Genomic DNA, 21,636 nt, shown 5'->3' with positions numbered 1-21,636 from the left:
ACTACTCTGGACGGCTCTGACTTAGAACACGTGGACAACTACAAATACTTAGGTGTCTGGTTAGACTGTAAACTCTCCTTCCAGACTCATATCAATCATCTCCAATCCAGAGTTAAATCTAGAATTGGCTTCCTATTTCGCAACAAAGCATCCTTCACTCATGCTGCCAAACATACCCTTGTAAAACTGAGCATCCTACCAATCCTCGACTTTGGCGATGTCATTTACAAAATAGCCTCCAATACCCTACTCAACAAATTGGATGCAGTCTATCACAGTGCAATCAGTTTTGTCACAAAAGCCCCATATACTACCCACCATTGCGACCTGTACGCTCTCGTTGGCTGGCCCTCGCTTCATACTCGTCGTTAAACCCACTGGCTCCATGTCATCTACAAGACCCTGCTAGGTAAAGTCCCCCCTTATCTCAGCTCGCTGGTCACCATAGCATCTCCCACTTGAAGCACACGCTCCAGCAGGTATATCTCTCTAGTCACCCCCAAAACCAATTCTTCCTTTGACCGCCTCTCCTTCCAGATCTCTGCTGCCAATGACTGGAACGAACTACAAAAATGTCTGAAACTGAGCAAGCTCACAGATTACTGCACCTGTACATAGCCCACCTATAATTTAGTCCAAACAACTACCTCTTTCCCTACTGTATTTAATTGATTTATTTTGCTCCTTTGCACCCCATTATTTGTATTTCTACTTTGCACATTCTTCCATTGCAAATCTACCATTCCAGTGTTTTACTTGCTATATTGTATTTACTTTGCCACCATGGCCTTTTTTTGCCTTTGCCTTCCTTATCTCACCTCATTTGCTCACATCGTATATACAGTGCCTTGCGAAAGTATTCGGCCCTGTAACGGCGTTCGCTTGTTGAAGGAGAGTCGGACCAAAATGCGCCGTGGTAGTTACTCATGTTCTTTAATGAAAAAACAACGATACATGAAATAACTGTATATATACAAAAACAACAAAACGGAACGTGAAAACCTATACAGCCTGTCTGGTGAACACTAACACAGAGACAGGAACAATCACCCACGAAATACCCAGTGAAACCCCGGCTACCTAAATATGGTTCCCAATCAGAGACAACGAGAATCACCTGACTGATTGAGAACCGCCTCAGGCAGCCAAACCTATGCTACACCCCTACTCAGCCGCAATCCCAATGCCTACAAAACCCCAATACGAAACACAACATTTTAAACCCATGTCACACCCTGGCCTGACCAAATATATAACGAAAACACAAAATACTATGACCAAGGCGTGACAGGCCCCCTTGAACTTTGCGACCTTTTGCCACATTTCAGGCTTCAAACATAAAGATATAAAACTGTATTTTTTGTGAAGAATCAACAACAAGTGGGACTCAATCATGAAGTGGAACAACATTTATTGGATATTTCAAACTTTTTTACGCCCAATTTTTCAGTTTTTGATTTGTTAAAAAAGTTTGAAATATCCAATAAATGTCGTTCCACTTCATGATTGTGTCCCACTTGTTGTTGATTCTTCACAAACAAATACAGTTTTATATCTTTATGTTTGAAGCCTGAAATGTGGCAAAAGGTTGCAAAGTTCAAGGGGGCCGAATACTTTCGCAAGGCACTGTATATTGACTGTGTTTGTTTTACTCCATGTGTAACTCTGTGTGGTTGTATGTGTCGCTTTGCTTTATCTTGGCCAGGTCGCAATTGTAAATGAGAACTTGTTCTCAACTTGCCTACCTGGTTAAATAAAGGTGAAATAAATCAATAAAATAAAAAACAAAAAGAGCTGGTGTAACGGAGTCAGGTTTGTAGGCCTCCTTGCTCGCACACTCTTTTTCAGTTCTGAAAAAGTATGCTTAGGGTCATTGTCCATTTGGAAGACCCATTTGCGACCAAGCTTCAACTTCCTGACTGATGTCTTGAGATGTTGCTTCAATATATCCACATCATTTCCTGCCTCATGATGCCATCTATTTTGTGAAGTGCACCAGTCCCTCCTGCAGCAAAGCATCCCCACAACATGATACTGCCACCCACGTGCTTCACGGTTGGGATGGTGTTCTCCGGCTTGCAAGCCTCCCCCTTTTTCCTCCAAACATAACAATGGTCATTAATGCCAAACAGTTCTATTTTTGTTTCATCAGACCAGAGGACATTTCTCCAAAAAGTACAATCTTTGTCCCCATGTGCAGTTGCAAACCGTAGTCTGGCTTTGTTAATGGCAGTTTTGGAGCAGTGGCTTCATCCTTGCTGAGCAGCCTTTCAGGTTATGTCGATATAGTACACGTTTTACTGTGGATTATAGATACTTCTGTACCCGTTTCCCCCAGCATCTTCAGAGTCTCCTTCCTGAGCGTTATGATGGCTGTGTGGTTCGATGGTGTTTATACTTGCGTACTATTGTTGGTACAGATAAACGTGGTACATTCAGGCGTTTGGAAATTTGTCCCACGGATGTACCAGATTTGTGGAGGTATACAATTTTTTCTGACGTTTTGGCTGATTTCTTTTGATTTTCCCATGATGTCAAGCAAAGAAGCACTGAGTTTGAAGGTAGGCCTTGAAATACATACACAGGTACAACTCAAATGGACTCAAATTATGTCAATTAGCCAATCAGAAGCATATAAAGCCATAACATCATTTCATGGAATTTTCCAAGATGTTTAAAGGCACAGTTAACTTAGTGTATGTAAACTTCTGACCCCCTGGAATTGTGATATAGTGAATTATAAGTTAAATAATCTGTCTGTAAACAATTGTTGGAAAAATTACTTGTGTCATGCCCAAAGTAGATGTCCTAACAGACTTGCCAAAACTATAGTTTGTTAACAAGAAATTTGTGGAGTGGTTGAAAAACTAGTTTTAAATGACCCCAACCTAAGTGTGTAAACTTCCGACTTCAACTGTATGGAAAATGAATTTCTTGTTTTACAATCCTTGTGGGGGCTTTAGAATACACACAAAATCTCTCAATACCAGTATACAAGGGAATAGTGATCACAGTCAATAGGCCTAGTGAGAGAGAGATGAACAGAGAGAGTGTGTGTGTGTAACATGCTATGGTTGTGTGTGTGTGTAGTTCCCCTCCCTTTCTGACCCCGGCCGTCAGAGACTATTAAATGTGTTGCCCTCAACACAATCGCAACAAGTCATCCATACCCATGTGACACTCTGCCCAATCCACCTAAAAACAGACACTCTCTGGGACCAGGGCAGAAACTCTCCACACACACACACACGATGCAAAGAGTTAAACGATATCAGAGAGGCAAACTGAATTTAAGATGTTGTAATGGTTGCCATGTTGGCACCTGATAGAGCCATAGGACATTGAGTTTCTCACCGTAATGATTAAAGTTAAGGCGGGAAAAGGGTCAACTGATCCTAGATCAGCCATATTAGTAATGTGGACTGATGAAGTCATTGTTAGATCATTGTCTAAGGCCAGTTTTTCTCCATAACTGTACAAGTTAAGATTGCCTGTGGATCAGCTTAACAGATGCTAAGCACATATGGATAGAGATAGATGACATGGATCTGCAGTAGATCAATAACTTGATTGCTCATTCCATAATCACTTCATTGACTCCACATTTGAATGCTAACACAGCCCTTAGCGATGATCACCTGGGCAATACACAGCCTGATCGATGACGCGAGTGAGAATATCGCCGAGTTAGCATGACTGCCCCAAGCATCTGTGTGTGTGAGTGTGCATGTGTGCATGACAGCAGACTGCATGTGTGTATAAAGTTAACAAAAACCTGTTTATTTCACTACAGATCCAGTAATGCTTTTCCCCTCCCCTCCATATAAGGCTTTCTGACCTTTGTGTGTTGAACTCTGTATAACTCTGACTCTTTTGTTGTGACATTCTTTGTCAGTCGGGGGGGGGTGCAAAGTGCAAGCCAGGCCACTCTATTGAATAGTGGCTTTAGTACATTGGCTGATACATGATACAATAACACAGCAATCAGCTAGCTACATACCAGCCATAGTGAGGTACTAATACAATCACTAAGTTGGCCCGTCTCGTTGTATAGTTGCCGAGTACATCTGGGATGAATGAGTTAATGCCAATCTTGCAACCTAACCTAACTAGTCCACCGCTATAACCACCTGCCTCACGTTGCACTCCACAAGGAGACTGCCTGTTACGCGAATGTAGTAGAAGCCAAGGTACGTTGCTAGCTAGCATTAAACTTATCTTATAAAAAACAATCAATCATAATCACTAGTTATAACTACACATGGTTGATGATATTACTAGTTTATCTAGCGTGTCCTGCGTTGCATATAATCGATGCGGTGCATATAGTTGCTCCAACGTGTACCTAACCAAAACAGTATTTAGTCAGCCACCAATTGTGCAAGTTCTCCCACTTAAAAAGATGAGAGGCCTGTAATTTTCATCATAGGTACACTTCAACTATGACAGACAAAATGAGAAAACAAAAATCCTGAAAAATCACACTGTGGGATTTTTAATGAATTTATTTGCAAATTATGGTGGAAAATAAGTATTTGGTCACCTACAAACAAGCAAGATTTCTGGCTCTCACAGACCTGTAACTTCTTTAAGAGGCTCCTCTGTCCTCCACTCGTTACCTGTATTAATGGCACCTGTTTGAACATGTTATCAGTAGAAAAGACACCTGTCCACAACCTCAAACCGTCACACTCCAAACTCCACTATGGCCAAGACCAAAGTGCTGTCAAAGGACACCAGAAACAAAATTGTAGACCTGCACCAGGCTGGGAAGACTGAATCTGCAATAGGTAAGCAGCTTGGTTTGAAGAAATCAACTGTGGGAGCAATTATTAGGAAATGGAAGACATACAAGGCCACTGATAATCTCCCTCGATCTGGGGCTCCATGCAAGATCTCATCCCGTGCGGTCAAAATGATCACAAGAACGGTGAGCAAAAATCCCAGAACCACACAGGGGGACCTAGTGAATGACCTGCAGAGAGCTGGGACCAAAGTAACAAAGCCTACCATCAGTAACACACTACGCCGCCAGGGACTCAAATCCTGCAATACCAGACTTGTCCCCCTGCTTAAGCCAGTACATGTCCAGGCCCGTCTGAAGTTTGCTAGAGAGCATTTGGATGATACGGAAGAAGATTGGGAGAATGTCATGAAACGTGGCTGAGTCTTTCAGCATCACAATGATCCCAAACACACCACCCAGGCAATGAAGGAGTGGCTTCGTAAGAAGCATTTCAAGGTCCTGGAGTGGCCTAGCCAGTCTCCAGATCTCAACCCCATAGAAAATCTTTGGAGGAAGATGAAAGTCCGTGTTGCCCAGCAACAGCCCCAAAACATCACTGCTCTAGAGGAGATCTGCATGGAGGAATGGGCCAAAATACCAGCAGTGTGTGAAAACCTTGTGAAGACTTACAGAAAACGTTTGACCTCTGTTATATACCCTTTGTTGGCAATGTCAAAGTATTGAGAAAAACTTGTTATTGACCAAATACTTATTTTCCACCATAATTTGCAAATAAATTAATAAAAAAATCCTACAATGTGATTTTCTGGATTTTTTTTCTCTCATTTTGTCTGTCATAGTTGAAGTATACCTATGATGAAAATGACAGGCCTCTCTCATCTTTCTAAGTGGGAGAACTTGCACAATTGGTGGCTGACTAAATACTTTTTTGCCCCCACTGTATATATTTTTAAACCTGCATATTTAGTTAAAAGAAATCCAGGTTAGCAGGCAATATTAACCAGGTGAAATTGCATGCAGAGTCAGGGTATATGCAACATTTTGGGCAGCCTGGCTCATTGTGAACTAATTTACCAGAATTTTACGTAATTATGACTTAACATTGAAGGTTGTTCAATGTAACAAGAATATTTAGACTTCGGTATTTTATCTAATGGGTGACGTCCCTTACGGTTCCGTATTTCACTGAAATAATAAATGTTTTGTTTCGAAATGATAGTGTCGGGATTGACCATATTAATGACCAAAGGCTCGTATTTCTCTGTGTTATGTTATAATTAAGTCTATGATTTGATAGAGGAATCTGACTGAGCGGTGGTAGGCAGCAGCAGGCTCGTAAGCATTCATTCAAACTGCACTTTCGTGCATTTTGCCAGCAGCTCTTCACAAGCACAGCGTTGTTTATGACTTCAAGCCTATCAGCCTAATGGCTGGTGTAACCAATGTGAAATGGCTAGCTAGTTAGCAGGGTGCGCGCTAATAGTGTTTCAAAAATCACTCGCTCTGAGACTTGGAGTAGTTATTCCCCTTGCTCTGCTTTTGTGGAGCGATGGGTAACGCTGCGTCGAGGGTGGCTGTTGTCGATGTGTTCCTGGTTCGAGCCCAGGTAGGGGCGAGGAGAGGGACGGAAGCTATACTGTTACACTGGCAATACTATAGTGCCTATAGAAACATCCAATAGTCAAAGGTATATGAAATACAAATGGTATAGAGAGAAATAGTCCTATAAATACTATATTAACTACAACCTAAAACCTCTTACCTTGGAATATTGAAGTCGCATGTTAAAAGGAACCACCAACTTTCATATGTTCTCATGTTCTGAGCAAGGAATTCAAACGTTAGCTTTTTTACACGGCAAATATTGTACTTTTACTTCTCCAACACTTTGTTTTTGCATTATTTAAACCAAATTGAACATGTTTCATTATTTAGTTGAGGCTAAATAGATTTTTATTGATGTATTATATTAAGTTAAAATAAATAGGCAGATTAATCTGTATCGGCTTTTTTTGGTCCTCCAATAATCGGCATCGGCGTTGAAAAATCATAATTGATCGACCTCTAGTCTGTCGTGAGCTAATACAGGTTATTATTTCAATTTGCACACTGTTACCTAACATGCACAAATACACTACTTGCCTAGCAAAACCGTATCATATCGTACAGTAGCTAATGGATTCAACAGGAGAAGAGTAAAATACTCCTCAAAAGAACTGGCCATGTTTCTTTTCAATTGCCAGGACTCTTGAAAAAGTTTCAAATCTCAACATACTTCCTGGTTAAACAAAGGTAAAGTACTCCCATTGCCTGTGAGGATACAGTAGCCCACCTATCAGTGTGTCTGGAAAAAACGTTAGCTTTCTGGGCCAGAGTTGAGAGTTCTAGGGTGTTCTAGTCAAAAAGTACTAAACTACACAGGATTAGCCCTGGTAAAATGTAGCGCACTAAATAGGAAATGATAGGGTACAATTTGTACAACTAAAGAAACAGATTAGTTACGGAACACAATACTACAGAGAGCACTTCTGGAATTCTCATCACAGACATTCTTATTTTTTAACAGACTGGGCCTAAGACCACAACACACAGGTTAAACATTCTCTCTGCTGCTGCTAAATTCTGCAGGGGTACAACAGAGTGGTCGGTTCACAAACCAATCTACTCAACAATGCACAAAGTTTGGTTAGATACAAGTAGATGATGTAGCCTATGATATTATGCAGTGTATTTACCTGACTCACTGTTGAGAGAAATTCGGGGTGCGTGAAATGCTAAAATGTGGTGTCCTAATACAGGATTACTAGAGTATGCAGAATAGTTAGATAGAAAGAGCAAGAGAGAGAGCGAGAGAACGAGAGAGCATTAGTAGGCAGTCTGATAGGAACATTGCTGACGGATGAGGGAAAAGGAACAAAAAACTGACTGTCCAACTCTGACCTCACCTGATCTCCATCCCAGAAATATTGGATCACACACACACGTTTTTTCCTATCCTCGTGGGGACCTAAAATGTGTTTCCATTCAAAATCCAAATGTTCCCTATCCCCTAACCCTAACAAGTAAACCTAGCCCAAACCTAACTCCTAACCTAACCTCCAACTTTAAAATAGCCTTTGTCCTCATAGTGGCGTGGGAAATGTCCCCACAAGGGAGAATTTTCCATGTTTTACTATCCTTGTGGAGACTTTTGGGGGATTTTATGTCCCCTCAAGGATTGAAGAACAAGACCACACACATTGACTCCAATTCCCTCTTTTTCTGTCCTTATCAGTGTGTTGATTGGCCTCTTTAGAACTGTAGTAGTCCAAACAACACTATAAAACACACTAGCTGTCTATATCTGAACTGCCATATTTCCTAAGTCACAGGCTGCATTGAGTTTGCATTAGTACTGGCTTGGTATTTTATTCTGCTACAAAATGAACTTACATAAAATACCACAAAAAAGACAGAATGACTGCCACTCAACTGGGGTTGCAAAGTGTTAGAAAGATTCTGCGAAATTTCTGGAAATTTTCCATGGGAGGTTAAGCCTGGGATTTTTGCTCAAAACTCATCAAATAAAGTTAGCTTATAACAGTGAACCTTGTTTGTGGGATACACATAAGGCAATTCTAGGTCTTGTGGCATATTTTGGTTAAACTATCCCCAATTCAATGGAATTGCAAACCTCTGCATGCACAGTACATTCTCCCATCACATGTACAGCTGATTTTCAAGACGTTGCACACTAATGTGATTATATTGAGCCCACACTACTACACTGTCTGAGCCAAGGACTATATGCTTTCTGGTAAGTTTTGATTACAATACTGGGTGAGGTGATTTTATATGACATACAGTGGGGCAAGAAATATTTAGTCAGCCATCAATTGTGCATGTTCTCCCACTTAAAAAGATGAGAGGCTTGTAATTTCATCATAGGTACACTTCAACTATGACAAAATGACAAGAAAAAAAAAATCCAGAAAATAACATTGTAGGATTTTTAATGAATCTATTTGCAAATTATGGTGGAAAATACATATTTGGTCACCTACAAACAAGCAAGATTTCTGGCTCTCACAGACCTGTAACTTCTTCTTTAAGAGGCTCCTCTGTCCTCCACTCGTTACCCGTATTAATGGCACCTGTTTGAACGAGTTATCAGTATAAAAGACACCTGTCCACAACCTCAAAAAGTCACACTCCAAACTCCACTATGGCCAAGACCAAAGAGCTGTCAAAGGACACCAGAAACAAAATTGTAGACCTGCACCAGGCTGGGAAGACTGAATCTGCAATAGGTAAGCAGCTTGGTTTGAAGAAATCAACTGTGGGAGCAATTATTAGGAAATGGAAGACATACAAGACCACTGATAATCTCCCTCGATCTGGGGCTCCACGCAAGATCTCCCCCCGTGCGGTCAAAATGATCACAAGAACGGTTAGCAAAAATCCCAGAACCACACATGGGGACCTATTGAATGACCTGCAGAGAGCTGGGACCAAAGTAACAAAGCCTACAAATCAGTAACACACTACGCCGCCAGGGACTCAAATCCTGCAGTGCCAGACGTGTCCACCTACTTAAGCCAGTACATGTCCAGGCCCGTCTGTAGTTTGCTAGAGAGCATTTGGATGATCCAAGATTGGGAGAATGTCATATGGTCAGATGAAACCAAAATAGAACTTTTTGGTAAAAACTCAACTCGTGTTTGGAGGAGTAAGAATGCTGAGTTGCATCCAAACACCATACCTACTGTGAAGCATGGGGGTGGAAACATCATCCTTTGGGGCTGTTTTTCTGCAAAGGGAGCAGGACGACTGATCCGTGTAAAGGAAAGAATGAATGGGGCCATGTATCGTGGGATTTTGAGTGAAAACCTCCTTCCATCAGCAAGGGTATTGAAGATGAAACGTGGCTGGGTCTTTCAGCATGACAATGATCCCAAACACACCGCCCGGGCAACGAAGGAGTGGCTTCGTGAGAAGCATTTCACAAGGTCCTGGAGTGGCCTAGCCAGTCTCCAGATCTCAACCCCATAGAAAATCTTTGGAGGGAGTTGAAAGTCCGTGTTGCCCAGCAACAGCCCCGAAACACTGCTCTAGAGGAGATCTGCATGGAGGAATGGGCCAAAATACCAGCAACAGTGTGTGAAAACCTTGTGAAGACTTACAGAAAACATTTACCTCTGTCATTGCCAACAAAGGGTATATAACAAAGTATTGAGATAACAAAAGTTTGACCAAATACTTATTTTCCACCATAATTTGCAAATAAATCAATTAAAAATCCTACAATGTGATTTTCTGGATACTTTTTTCTCATTTTGTCTGTCATAGTTGAAGTGTACCTATGATGAGAATTTACAGGCCTCTCATCTTTTTAAGTGGGAGAACTTGCACAATTGGTAGCTGACTAAATACTTTTGCCCCACTGTACATATTTTTTGTTAACTAATAAATAGTAGCCTACAGCAAAGTGTGTTTAAATCATTTCTAACTTGTTAACAATTTCTGCAAGTTAGCAAAAACTAAAACATGGGTTTTAGCTGGCTTGAGCCTGCTAACTGAGGAGTGTTAATTCACCTGTTCCCAAATATGTTTAATTTTAAAACATGTATTTTACAAAGGAGTTGTTTAATCTTACTGCTTAACTATTTATCTGTACATGGAATTTTATTTGTTTTTACTCAGTGTTTTCCTAATCTTTACAGGAAAATGACACGGCACTATCTGCTGTGTGGAGACATTTCACTGCAGCTAATGCAGAAGGAAAAGCTGTGTACATTTCTAAATAGTGTGCTAAATCATATGTGAAGAATGCAACAAAGATGAAGAATCCTCTGGCCAAGTGCATACATTTCCCTCAGGTTGCTTGATGTGAGCCTCTACTTCTATTTGAGGTGAAAAGTATGAATCAGACACCTTATCAGTAGCAACAGCTCATGGTTTTTTGACACAATGGAGGAACATAGTCAGAGAAATGCTGATGAATGTATTGCTCGAGCTGTGTATGCAACTAGTTCACCTATGCTGCTCACAGACAGTGTATAGGAAGAGATTTCTGAATGTTCTTCCCCCAGCATACACTCCTCCAACCAGACATGCTTTATCTACTCATTTGCTGGATGCAGAGTTCAACATAGTTCAAGTGAAGGTCAAGCAAATTATAGAGAAAGCAGACTATTACAATCATCTCTGATGGGTGGTTGAATGTGCGTGGGCAAGGAATAATTAACTACATCTCCACCCCTCAACCAGTGTTCTACAAGAGCACAGACACAAGGGACAACAGACACACTTGTCTCTACATTGCAGATGAGCTGAAGGCAGTCATCAATGACTTTAGACCACTGAAGGTATTTGCACTGGTGACAGAGAATGCTGCGAACATGAAGGCTGCTTGGTCTAAAGTGGAGTCCTACCCTCACATCACACCCATTGGCTGCGCTGCTCATGCGTTGAATCTGCTCATCAAATACATCATGACACTGAAAACAATGGATACACCCTACAAGAGAGCCAAGGAAATGGTTAGGTATGTGAAGGGTCATCAAGTTATAGCAGCAATCTACCTCACCAAGTAAAGTGAGAAGAATAATAGCACCACATTGAAGCTGCCCAGCAGCACCCGTTGGGGTGGTGTTATCATCATGTTTGACAGTCCTCTGAAGGGGAAGGAGTCTCTCCAAGAAATGGCCATATGACAGTCTGCCGATATGGACAGCTCCTTCAAGAAGATCCTCCTAGATGTATTTTGGGAGAAAGTGGTAAGTTGCCTGAAAACTATAGAAGTAGCAATTGCACGGATTGAGGTAGACAATGCCATCCTGTCTGATGTTCAGACTCTGCTTGCAGATGTAGGAGAATAAATCTGTACTGCCCTGCCCACTTCACTGTTGCTCCAAAGCAGAAGAAACTGCAGTTCTGAAATACATCAAAAAGCATGAAGACCTCTGCCTTAAGCCCATACGTACATGCTGGACTCAAAATATGCTGGCAAGAGCAGCCGGTCTGCTGCAGAGATCAACAAGGCCTATGGTGTCATCACTACAGTGTCTCACCACCTTGACCTGGATGAGGGCAAGGTTCTTGGCAGTCTGGCGAAGTATGCTTCCAAGCAAGGATGTTGGGATGGAGATGCAATATGGCAGTCAACATATCTGGATAAAAGCGTCTGCTAAATGGCATATATTATTATTATTATTATATCACTTCAGCCACCTGGTAAAAGGGACTTTGTGGATCTTGAGGCTCTTTCCCCTGTTGCCTCCATCATCCTCCAAATCCAACCAACATCAGCCACCTCAGTGCGCTACTGGTCCTTGTTTAGGAACACACACACCAAAGCAAGCAACAGGCTGACCAATACAAGGGTTGAAAAATTGGTGACCATCTGGGCAAATTTGAGGCTTTTTCAACAAGGTTAGAAAGTGAGTGGGGATGAGGCCTCAGAGTCTGATGTTCAAGAGGTGGACATTGAGGAAGCCTGAAAGGAATACAACCAAAGCTTTAGTTTCTAGACTATCATTTCACAGATGTATGTTGAAAATATTTTTGGGAGATGCAATGGGTCATTGGGGATCATTCAATATTCCCTTTCTTGTTGTTCAGTGAAATCATCCCATGTGAAGAGTCATCTCATTTAATTAAAGTTCAATTCATAACTAAATTATTTATTCATATTGGAAGGATTGAATCATTTGCAATTATGTTTACTTATGATAATGTAGAAGGTTGTCTTCATATGATATGGTAAATATATTCAACGCAAAAAAACATCGACATGGCATTATTATTAATTTGCATATGTTTACATTAATTACAATGTATTCCCATGGAAAGTTTCCACTGAATATCCCCCAAAACGTGAAACCCTACACCCAAACACTAAAGTTGTTTTCAACTTAGTGTAGCTGGGAAACCCAGTCCCCAGAAAATGGGCCTCTTGACCATATGTGCACCCTGTGCCAACATGTGCCCCCTACTGAAAATGCATAGACCCCCCCCCATTGTAAATGCATTGACTATGAACTTCAGAGTACAATACCAGAGCTGATCCACATAATACTACATTTTACTATAGAATACTACAGTACTTACTATAGAATTCTGTAGTAAATTAAAGTATACTATACACTGTAGTATCCCTCAATCATATGTAGTACTTAGTATAGAATGTTATAGTATACTGTAGAACACTGAACAAAATACTACAAAAATGTCAGAAAAAAACTCTACAGTTCACAAAAACAATGTTACTTATACTACAATACTACAGTATTTTATTTACATATGCCCTGCCCATTCCCCTCCCCCATATACCAATTTGTGGCACTCAAGAAACCTACATGCCAAGTATAGACCATATATTGTGTTCTATACAGGTTATAGAAAAAAAGCAATTGCTCTAAACTCTCCATTCATAACCCAGTCCATAACCTTTAGGTTATGTGCCATTTTGGCATTTCTCTAATAAGTTTCCCCAATTTTCTTGTCAAATACAACACACAAAAAAACAACAGAATACTACATTCTGAAAAATCGCTACAGTAATTTATAATATATACCAGTCTTTTTTACTACAGTATTTGTACTATAGTAAACTGTAAATACTAGAGTATATGTAGTCCACAAAAACATAGTGAATACCATAGTAAAGTCAGCAAACACAGGGGCAGTTCCTCTTGCTGCTCCGTAGGCAAGTACCATGGTCTTGTAGTGGTTGCGAGCTTCGACTGGAAACCAGTAGAATGTGCAGAGGAGCACAGTGACATTGCAGAACTTGGGAAGGTTGAACACCGGGCTACAGTGTTCTGGATAAGTTGCAGGGGTTTGATGGCACAAGCAGGGAGCCCAGCCAACAGTGAGTTGCAGTAGTCCAGACGGGAGATGACAAGTGCCTGGGTTAGGAATTGCGCCACTTCCTATGTGAGCGAGACACTGCTTTGATTTTTGCAGTGTCATGCCAAGGTTCCTTGCACTCAGGGAAGGGGACACTGTAGAGTTGTCAACCGTGATGGAGAGGTCTTGGAGAGGGCAGGCCTTCCTCGGGAGGAATAACAGCGCCGTCTTGTTGAGGTCAAGATTGAGGTGGTGGGCCGACATCCAAGCAGAGATATCTGCCAGGCACGCAGAGATGTGTGTCGCCACCTGGGTGTCGGAAGGGGGGGGGAGGAGAAATGTAGTTGAGTGTCATCCGCATAGCAATGATAGGAGAGACCATGTGAGGATATGACAGAGTCGAGTGACTTGGTTTATACAGAGAAGAGGACCTCACTAGAACCGAGATCTGGAGGACACAGATCCTCTCCACAACACCTTGTCGGACTCGTTTGCCAGGTAGGATGCAATCCAAAAGTGTGCAGAGCCTGAGAAGCCCGGCCCTGAGAAGCCCGGCCCTGAGAAGCCCGGCCCTGAGAAGGTGCAGAGGAGGATCTGATGGTTCATGGTGTCGAAGGCAGTTGATAGAGCTAGGAGGATAAGAACAGAGGAGAGAGAGTCAGCTTAGGCAGTGTGGAGAGCCTCTGTGACACAGAGGAGAGCAGTCTCGGTTGAGTGACCAGTCTTGAAGCCTGACTGGTTAGGGTCAAGAAGATTGTTCTGAGGGAGATCGCGAGAGTTGTTCAGAGACATCACGTTTTGGAAAACAAAGAAGAGATACCGGTCTGTCATTTTTTATATCAGAGGGGTGCGTTGGTTTTATATCAGAGGGGAACGACTCTGGCAATTCTAAAGTCAAGAGGGGATGAGTTGATGAGGGAAGTGAGGTCTCCAGAGATGGTCTGGAGAAGGGAGGAGGGGATGGGGTCAAGCGGGAAAGTTGTCGGGCTGCTGAACCTCACTAGTTGCAGAATTTCATCTGGAGAGAGAGGGGAGATATATGTTAAGGCGTAGGGTAGTTCTGGGTGAGTAGGACCAGTGGACTCAATAGGCTGTGTGAATGAGGAGTGGATGTCGTCAACTTGTTTGACAAAGTCGCTGGCAACGAGGGGTTGGAGGATTAAGGAGGTGGAAGAGAGATTCATAGGGTTAGAGGCAGAAGCTTATTTAGAGTGATAGAAAGTGGCTTTAGCAGGGAATACAGAGGAAGATGAAGTAGAGGAGGGAGTGAAAGGAAGAGTGTTTCCAATTCACAACACCAAAAACCCTAGTCATTGCACAGCTGAATAGGGAAGCTATCTATAATAATAAACTTTTGTCATATCCTACGAATAGGACCAATAGGACCAAGAGTTTTACCTGACCAGGTCATGAGATCTGGGGCCTGGAGTTTCCTTAAAAGACATGAACTTTGCCACACCATTTTTGAACCGGTTGTTCCACCTCTGGTGAGGTGTTGGACTAGACGATAGTTGCTATCCCTTTGAGAGCTGTGATTGGTTTCCCAAAATTCTGGGGTAGGGCTTAGCAAAGGGTCAATTGTTTAATAACTGTCTTCAACTGTTACAAGGCTAATACTGTAACCAAAGACAACCTAGTGAGCACAAGACATTGAAAATAAGCCTTTTCAAAATATTTTGAAACAAAAAGGTGTATTTTCGACACCTTGTGCTCATAGTGAAGGATATCCTCTAACATTTCAGATATTTGAGTTCCAGTTCAAGTGTTCTATCTGCAGGTTTACAAAATGTCTACCAATTTAATGAGATACTATCAAGCCGTTTTGAAGCCCTTTCACTCACACAAATGTCATTATCATGAACCTATAATTACACAAAGCAGGCGTCCATTTACACTAAATAAGCTTTAACTCCCTAATCTCTTGAAAAGGTCATTCAAGCTGTGCTCAGGAGAAGCCGCCAGCAAAACAGTGGTTAAATGTTACAAAGCACTAGTTAGTCTACACAACAATAAAAACATGAATAAAACAACAAGGTCCCCACAAAAACAACATACTACAACAGAACGTTTGACACACTGTGAAACTTTATTTGGACAGCATGAGATAACAACAGCAGTGGCCGGTCTGGTAAAGGTTGTTGACAGTGAGTCAGGCTCTACCGAGAATAATCTGTTACACTAAACCCTTGAACCAAGCTGGTAATACACTACTAGTGTAGCCTATGCCTCTACTGGCACCTTCTAACCGAACCAGTACCTGTGCTTGAATACTTATACAGGGCATACAAGTCTAGTCTGTTCTAGACTTCAACGATAGCCAGTTGTTTTGGACAGGAGTGCGGGCAGGACGGCAGGCTGTCAAATCCACTGTACTACTGTAGTAGCCTAAACTAAAGTCTATATCTTAGGATATCGGCCTGTATAACGTCAATATTTGTTACCACGCACAATAATACATCAATTCAGAAAGAAAGAATCTTAACAGTTCCGTGTCATGAACTGTAACGGTAAAATAATCAATTCAATAGGGAAACAGAACATGTCTGCCAATCAAATGATAGTCGGTTTCGGGTTCCGATCTGCTTTTTTGAATCCATTGTATGATGAATCGGCCACAAATGTTAACATTTTCTCACGGATAAATACTTGCAGCGCAATACTGTTGCAGGCAGGCAATCTGAATGACACACCCATGTTACGAATGTATGTCGACAAACGTGCTATTTCCCTAATGTTGCTAATTTACTGTTCGACCACTGCTACACCGTCTGCTACGACAAGCAAAGCGGATTTTAAATCACCAGGTTTTAGCCTACCTGCCTGTGCGCCGCTTCAAGTTATTTTCTTTTTCACTCTCCCTCTTTCAGCATTGTCTGCATTTCCGCGGGTCCATGTCAGTGGTGGCACAGCCGCCCAGTTGACTGCTGATGGGAGGAATGGATGGAGGAGAAGAGTGGAGGAAGAAGCCTCTGAAATCTGGGCCCCCAGTTCGTGCTCCGCATGTGTGGCGTTTCCAAGGCAGCGACTCAGCCTGTACTGCGAGCTGCATTAGATTCCAAAGACCTGTTAGTGCGCATGCGTGTCACTGAAAACTAAGATGAGCGGAGACTTGACGGACCGACCGACCCCTTGTTAATAGCCTCAAGCGAGTTAACAGAGATGAGCAAGCGCTCCCTGCTTCTCTCGCGGTTACGTTTTACTGTACCGCGAGGTGCAATAAATATATTTGTGTTACTCCCTTACTCTTTAGGCCTATTTACGAGGAATGTAAAGCAAGCCGAATACTCAAACTATAGCAGGGGAAGGCAACTGTCCCTGGAGTACTTCAGGATTTTGTTCAAACTAGGCACCACACTTGACCAACTGAGCTAATTGACCAGTTCAACGATTGCCTAAATTTAACACACCTGGTCTTCCAGGTCGGTTAAATAAAAAAACACGAAGTGCTTGCAGCACTCCACGACCAGGGTTGCCAATCCCTGCACTATTTTTATTTATTTCACCAGGTAGGCTAGTTGAGAACAAGTTCTCATTTGCAACTGCGACCTGGCCAAGATAAAGCAAAGCAGTTCGACACATACAACAACACAGAGTTACACATGGAATAAGCAAACATACAATCAATAATACAGTAGAATATATATATATATACAGCATGTGCAAATGAAGTAGGATAAGAGAGGTAAGGTAATAAATAGGCCATGGTGGCGAAGTTATTACAATATAGCAATTAAACACTTTAATGGTAGAATGTGCACAAGATGAATGTGCAAGTAGAGATACTGGGGTGCAAAGGAGCAGATAAATAAATAAATACAGTATGAGGTAGATTGGATGGGCTATTTACAGGTGCAGTGATCTGTGAGCTGCTCTGACAACTGGTGCTTAAAGCTAGTGAGGGAGTCTCCAGCTTTAGTGATTTTTGCAGTTTGTTCCAGTCATTGGCAGCAGAGAACTAGAAGGAGAGGTGGCCAAAGGAAGAATTGGCTTTGGGGGTGACCAGTGAGATATACCTGCTGGAGCACATGCTATGGGTGGGTGCTGCTATGGTGACCAGTGAGCTGAGATAAGGCAGGGCTTTACCTAGCAAAGACTTGTAGATGACCAGGAGCCAGTGGGTTTGGCGACGAGTATAAAGCGAGGGCCAGCCAACGAGAGCATACAGGTCGCAGTGGTGGGTAGTATATGGGGCTTTGGTGACAAAACAGATGGCACTGTGATAGACTGCATCCAATTTGTTGAGTATTATCCTACCATTTCTACCGATCTGCTTGCACATTATCAGTTTCATTTAAATAATAATGTTTTCGCTTCTCAAAATCATTGTCATGAAAATCTGAATTAAAATGATAAAATCTAAAAGTAAAAATTCAGCTAACGCAAGAGCACCAGCCTCTGCCATATGGACACATTGATACACTGGGATCCATTGGCGGCTAAATAAATGAGTGTGTGGAATTCAGTGATAGGCTATAGGCCAATGCAGCAGTAGGCCTATAACCTATAACTTCTCACAAGTGTAGCAGGTTGTGAACTCTGCAAACATCACTTGAATATAATTGCTTTAAATCAGCCTGCACATGAGTGCTCTCTCACTGTTTTTCTCTCTAAATTAATTCCATTCAAATTGCGTCCAAAATTGATTGGCCTACTCCTGTTCAAGATTTAAAGTATTTAGGCACCTCGACCTTTTTCACATTTTGTTATGTTATAGCCTTATTCTAAAACAGATTTATTTTTTTTAAATTCCCTTATCAATCTACACACAATACCCCATATTGACAAAGCAAAAAAAAGTTTTTTAATTAATTTTTGCTCATAACAAAACAAAATATAACATTTACTTAAGTACTCAGACCCTTTACTCAGTACTTTGTTGAAGCACATTTGGCAGCGATAACAGCCTTGATTCTTCTTGGGTATGACACTACAAACTTGGCACACCTGTATTTGGGGAGTTTCTCCCAGTCTTCTCTGCAGATCCTCTCAAGCTCTGTCAGGTTGGATGGGGAAAGTTGCTGCACAGGTATTTTCAGATCTCACCAGAGATGGTCAATCGGGTTCAAGTCTGGGCTCTGGCTGGGCCATTCAAGGACATTCAGAGACTTGTCCCGAGCCCACTCCTGCGTTGTCTTGGCTGTGTGCTCAGGGTGGTTGTCCTGTTGGAAGGTGAACTTTCGCCCCAGTCGGAGCTCCCGAGCGCACTGGAGCAGATTTTCATTAAGGATCTCTCTGTACTTTGCGCCATTCATGTTTGCCTCTATCCTGACTAGTTTTCCTGCCACTGAAAAACATCCCCACGGCATGATGCTGCCACCACCATGCTTCACCGTAGGGATGGTGCCAGGTTTCTTCCAGATGTGATGCTTGGCATTCAGGCCAAAGAGTTCAGTCTTGGTTCAGAACAAATAATCTTGTTTCTCATGGTCTGAGAGTCTTTAGGTGGCTTTTGGCAAACTCCAAATGGACTGTAATGTGCCTTTTACTGAGGAGTGGCTTCTGTCTGGCAACTCTACCATAACGACCTGATTGGTGGAGTGCTGCAGAGATGGTTGTCCTTGTTGGAAGGTTCTCCCATCTCCAGAGGATCTCTGGAGCTCTGCCAGAGTGACCATCGGGATTTGGTCACCTCCCTGACCAAGGCCCATCTCCCCCGATTGCTCAGTTTGGCCGGGCAGCCAGCTCTAGGAAGAGTCTTGGTGGTTCCAAACTTCTTCCATTTAAAAGTGATGGAGGCCCCTGTGTTCTTGGGGACCTTCAATGCTGCATTTTTGTTTTGGTGCCCTTCCCCAGATCTGTGCCTCAACACAATTCTCTCGCAGAGCTCTACACACAAGTCCTTCGGCCTCATGGCTTTGTTTTTGCTCTGACATGCACTATCAACTGTGGGTATTTATGCTGCAGTATTTATGCTGCAGTAGTTTATGTGCGGGGGACTAGGGTCAATTTGTTATATCTGGAATACTTCTCCTGTCCTATCCGGTGTCCTGTGTGAATTTAAGTATGCTCTCTCTAATTTTCTCTTTCTCTCTTTCTTTCTCTCTCTCAAAGGACCTGAGCCCTCGGACCATGCCTCAGGACTACCTGACATGATGACTCCTTGCTCTCCCCAGTCCACCTGGCTGTGCTGCTGCTCCAGTTTCAACTGTTTTGCCTGTGATTATTATTATTTGACCATGCTGGTCATTTATGAACATTTTAACATCTTAGCCATGTTCTGTTATAATCTCCACCCGGCACAGCCAGAAGAGGACTGGCCACCCCACATAGCCTGGTTCCTCTAGGTTTCTTTCTAGGTTTTGGCCTTTCTAGGGAGTTTTTCCTACCCACCGTGCTTCTACACCTGCATTGCTTGCTGTTTGGAGTTTTAGGCTGGGTTTCTGTACAGCACTTTGAGATATCAGCTGATGTACGAAGGGCTATATAAATACATTTGATTTGATATAGACAGGTGTGTGCCTTTCCAAATCATGTCCAATCAATTGAACTTACCACAGGTGGACACCAATCAAGTTACAAGATACATCTCAAGGGTGATCAATGGAAACAGGATGCACCTAAGCTCAATTTCGATTCTCATAGCAAAGGGTCTGAATACTTATGTAAAGGTATTTCTGTTTGAATTTTTAAAAATACATTTGAAAATATTTCTAAAAACCTATTTTCGCTGTGTCATTTTGGGGTAGATTGCTGAGGATAAAAAAAATAATGTAATCCATTTTAGAATAAGGCTGTAACGTAACAACATGAGGAAAAGGTCAAGGGGTCTGAATAATTTCTGAAGGCACTGTATATCATAAGCTATGTAGGCCTGTTGGATAACAGCACCATCATTTTGGATTTTGGGGGTTTGGGATCATAAAATGTCTTTAATGTAGGGCTCATCAGGCTCATGTAGCATCAGGCTTGAATTTTCACGCTGATCAAGCTCTAATAAAATCCAGACATATTTATATGCTTTATATGCATCAGAATGACAATCTGATTTTGGCGGGAATTACAGGGTTACCTGGGAGAAAAGTGATTTATTCTGGGGATGGAGGGTTCTAAAATACTGGGAAAATATTGAACCCTATTAGTCACACTCCCTTCCATACTTCTAGTCTCATCTTGTTAAATTCACTGACAAATGCAACTCAATAATCACTAGGCCTATTGCCACATGCACTCCCCAAATTGTGGGCTTCCCGAAAAGGGAAAAAAATAAAGAAGCTAATGATCCTCGGTGGCTAAGACATTCTCTCTGGTGAATTATTTTGAACAATTTTATTTAGACATGAATAATAGTATGACAATCCATACTCTATTTTTTCAGACAGCATCAGACACATTGTCTAAACATACTGAGAAATAGTGTTTCGCTCACTACTTTCTGTCGGGGCGCTTCTATGTCAAGTAAATCAATATTTAAATATTTTATTTGGAGGGGCAGGGAGGTAACGGAAGATGGGCCAGGCCCCCTAAGTCCCGCCCATAAATGCCTGCCCTTGCTTTAGTATGCCATTCCTTTACATCGCCACAGAGTGGAGCTAATGCTTCATATTTGGAAAATAGGGCTGGACTGTAAAGGATTGGAATTGGAACAATGCTGCTCTCTTCGGGCTCTTCAAGCGAAGTGCAGAGGCCTCCTCTGTTCCTAGCCCATTGTCACGTCGATAATGAATCACTGCATGAACATTTTTCTCCTATATGAGAACACGCACTGCCTATATTGTGGGACCCACATACAATAAACACACTGTAACTAACTTTCAAAGGCACTAACAAGTTTAGTCTGGCGTCAATCAAACAAACAATAATTCAAAAGGGAGACTTCACTCAATGACACTACACATTTTATAATGGCATTCACATGGTCTATAATTATCCTTTAACTAATGTTCAAAGCCACAAACAGTTGTTTAAGCTTAGATTTATCTGAAATCTGTCTGTTGCTGTCCTTGATGCTGACATAAGGAAAGCTTAACAGTAGGCTCCATCCATCCTTCATCTATCATCCATCCATCCATCCACCCATCCACCCATCCATCAAGCAGAAGGGAGACTTTGTGCACAGA

At 42.0% G+C, this 21,636-nt stretch overlaps 1 protein-coding gene across 4 annotated transcripts in view; it reads right to left on the bottom strand.

The window, feature by feature from the left end:
• The window catches only part of zgc:109889 (uncharacterized protein LOC553542 homolog), a 67,404-nt gene extending 50,764 nt beyond the window's left edge, over positions 1 to 16,640 (bottom strand). The window contains exon 1 of one of the 4 annotated variants that reach the window (XM_046329055.1): positions 16,396 to 16,640. The gene's annotated coding sequence lies outside the window, so the exon portion shown is untranslated. The remainder of the gene's footprint in view (positions 1 to 16,395) is intronic. The other 3 variants (XM_046329054.1, XM_046329056.1, XM_046329057.1) reach the window with 3 other exon arrangements.
• Between the last annotated feature and the right edge of the window lie 4,996 nt (positions 16,641 to 21,636).

Source organism: Oncorhynchus gorbuscha, linkage group LG25 (genome assembly GCF_021184085.1).
Source record: "Oncorhynchus gorbuscha isolate QuinsamMale2020 ecotype Even-year linkage group LG25, OgorEven_v1.0, whole genome shotgun sequence".
NCBI lineage: Eukaryota > Metazoa > Chordata > Actinopteri > Salmoniformes > Salmonidae > Oncorhynchus > Oncorhynchus gorbuscha.
This window is presented reverse-complemented; position numbering and strand designations above follow the sequence as displayed.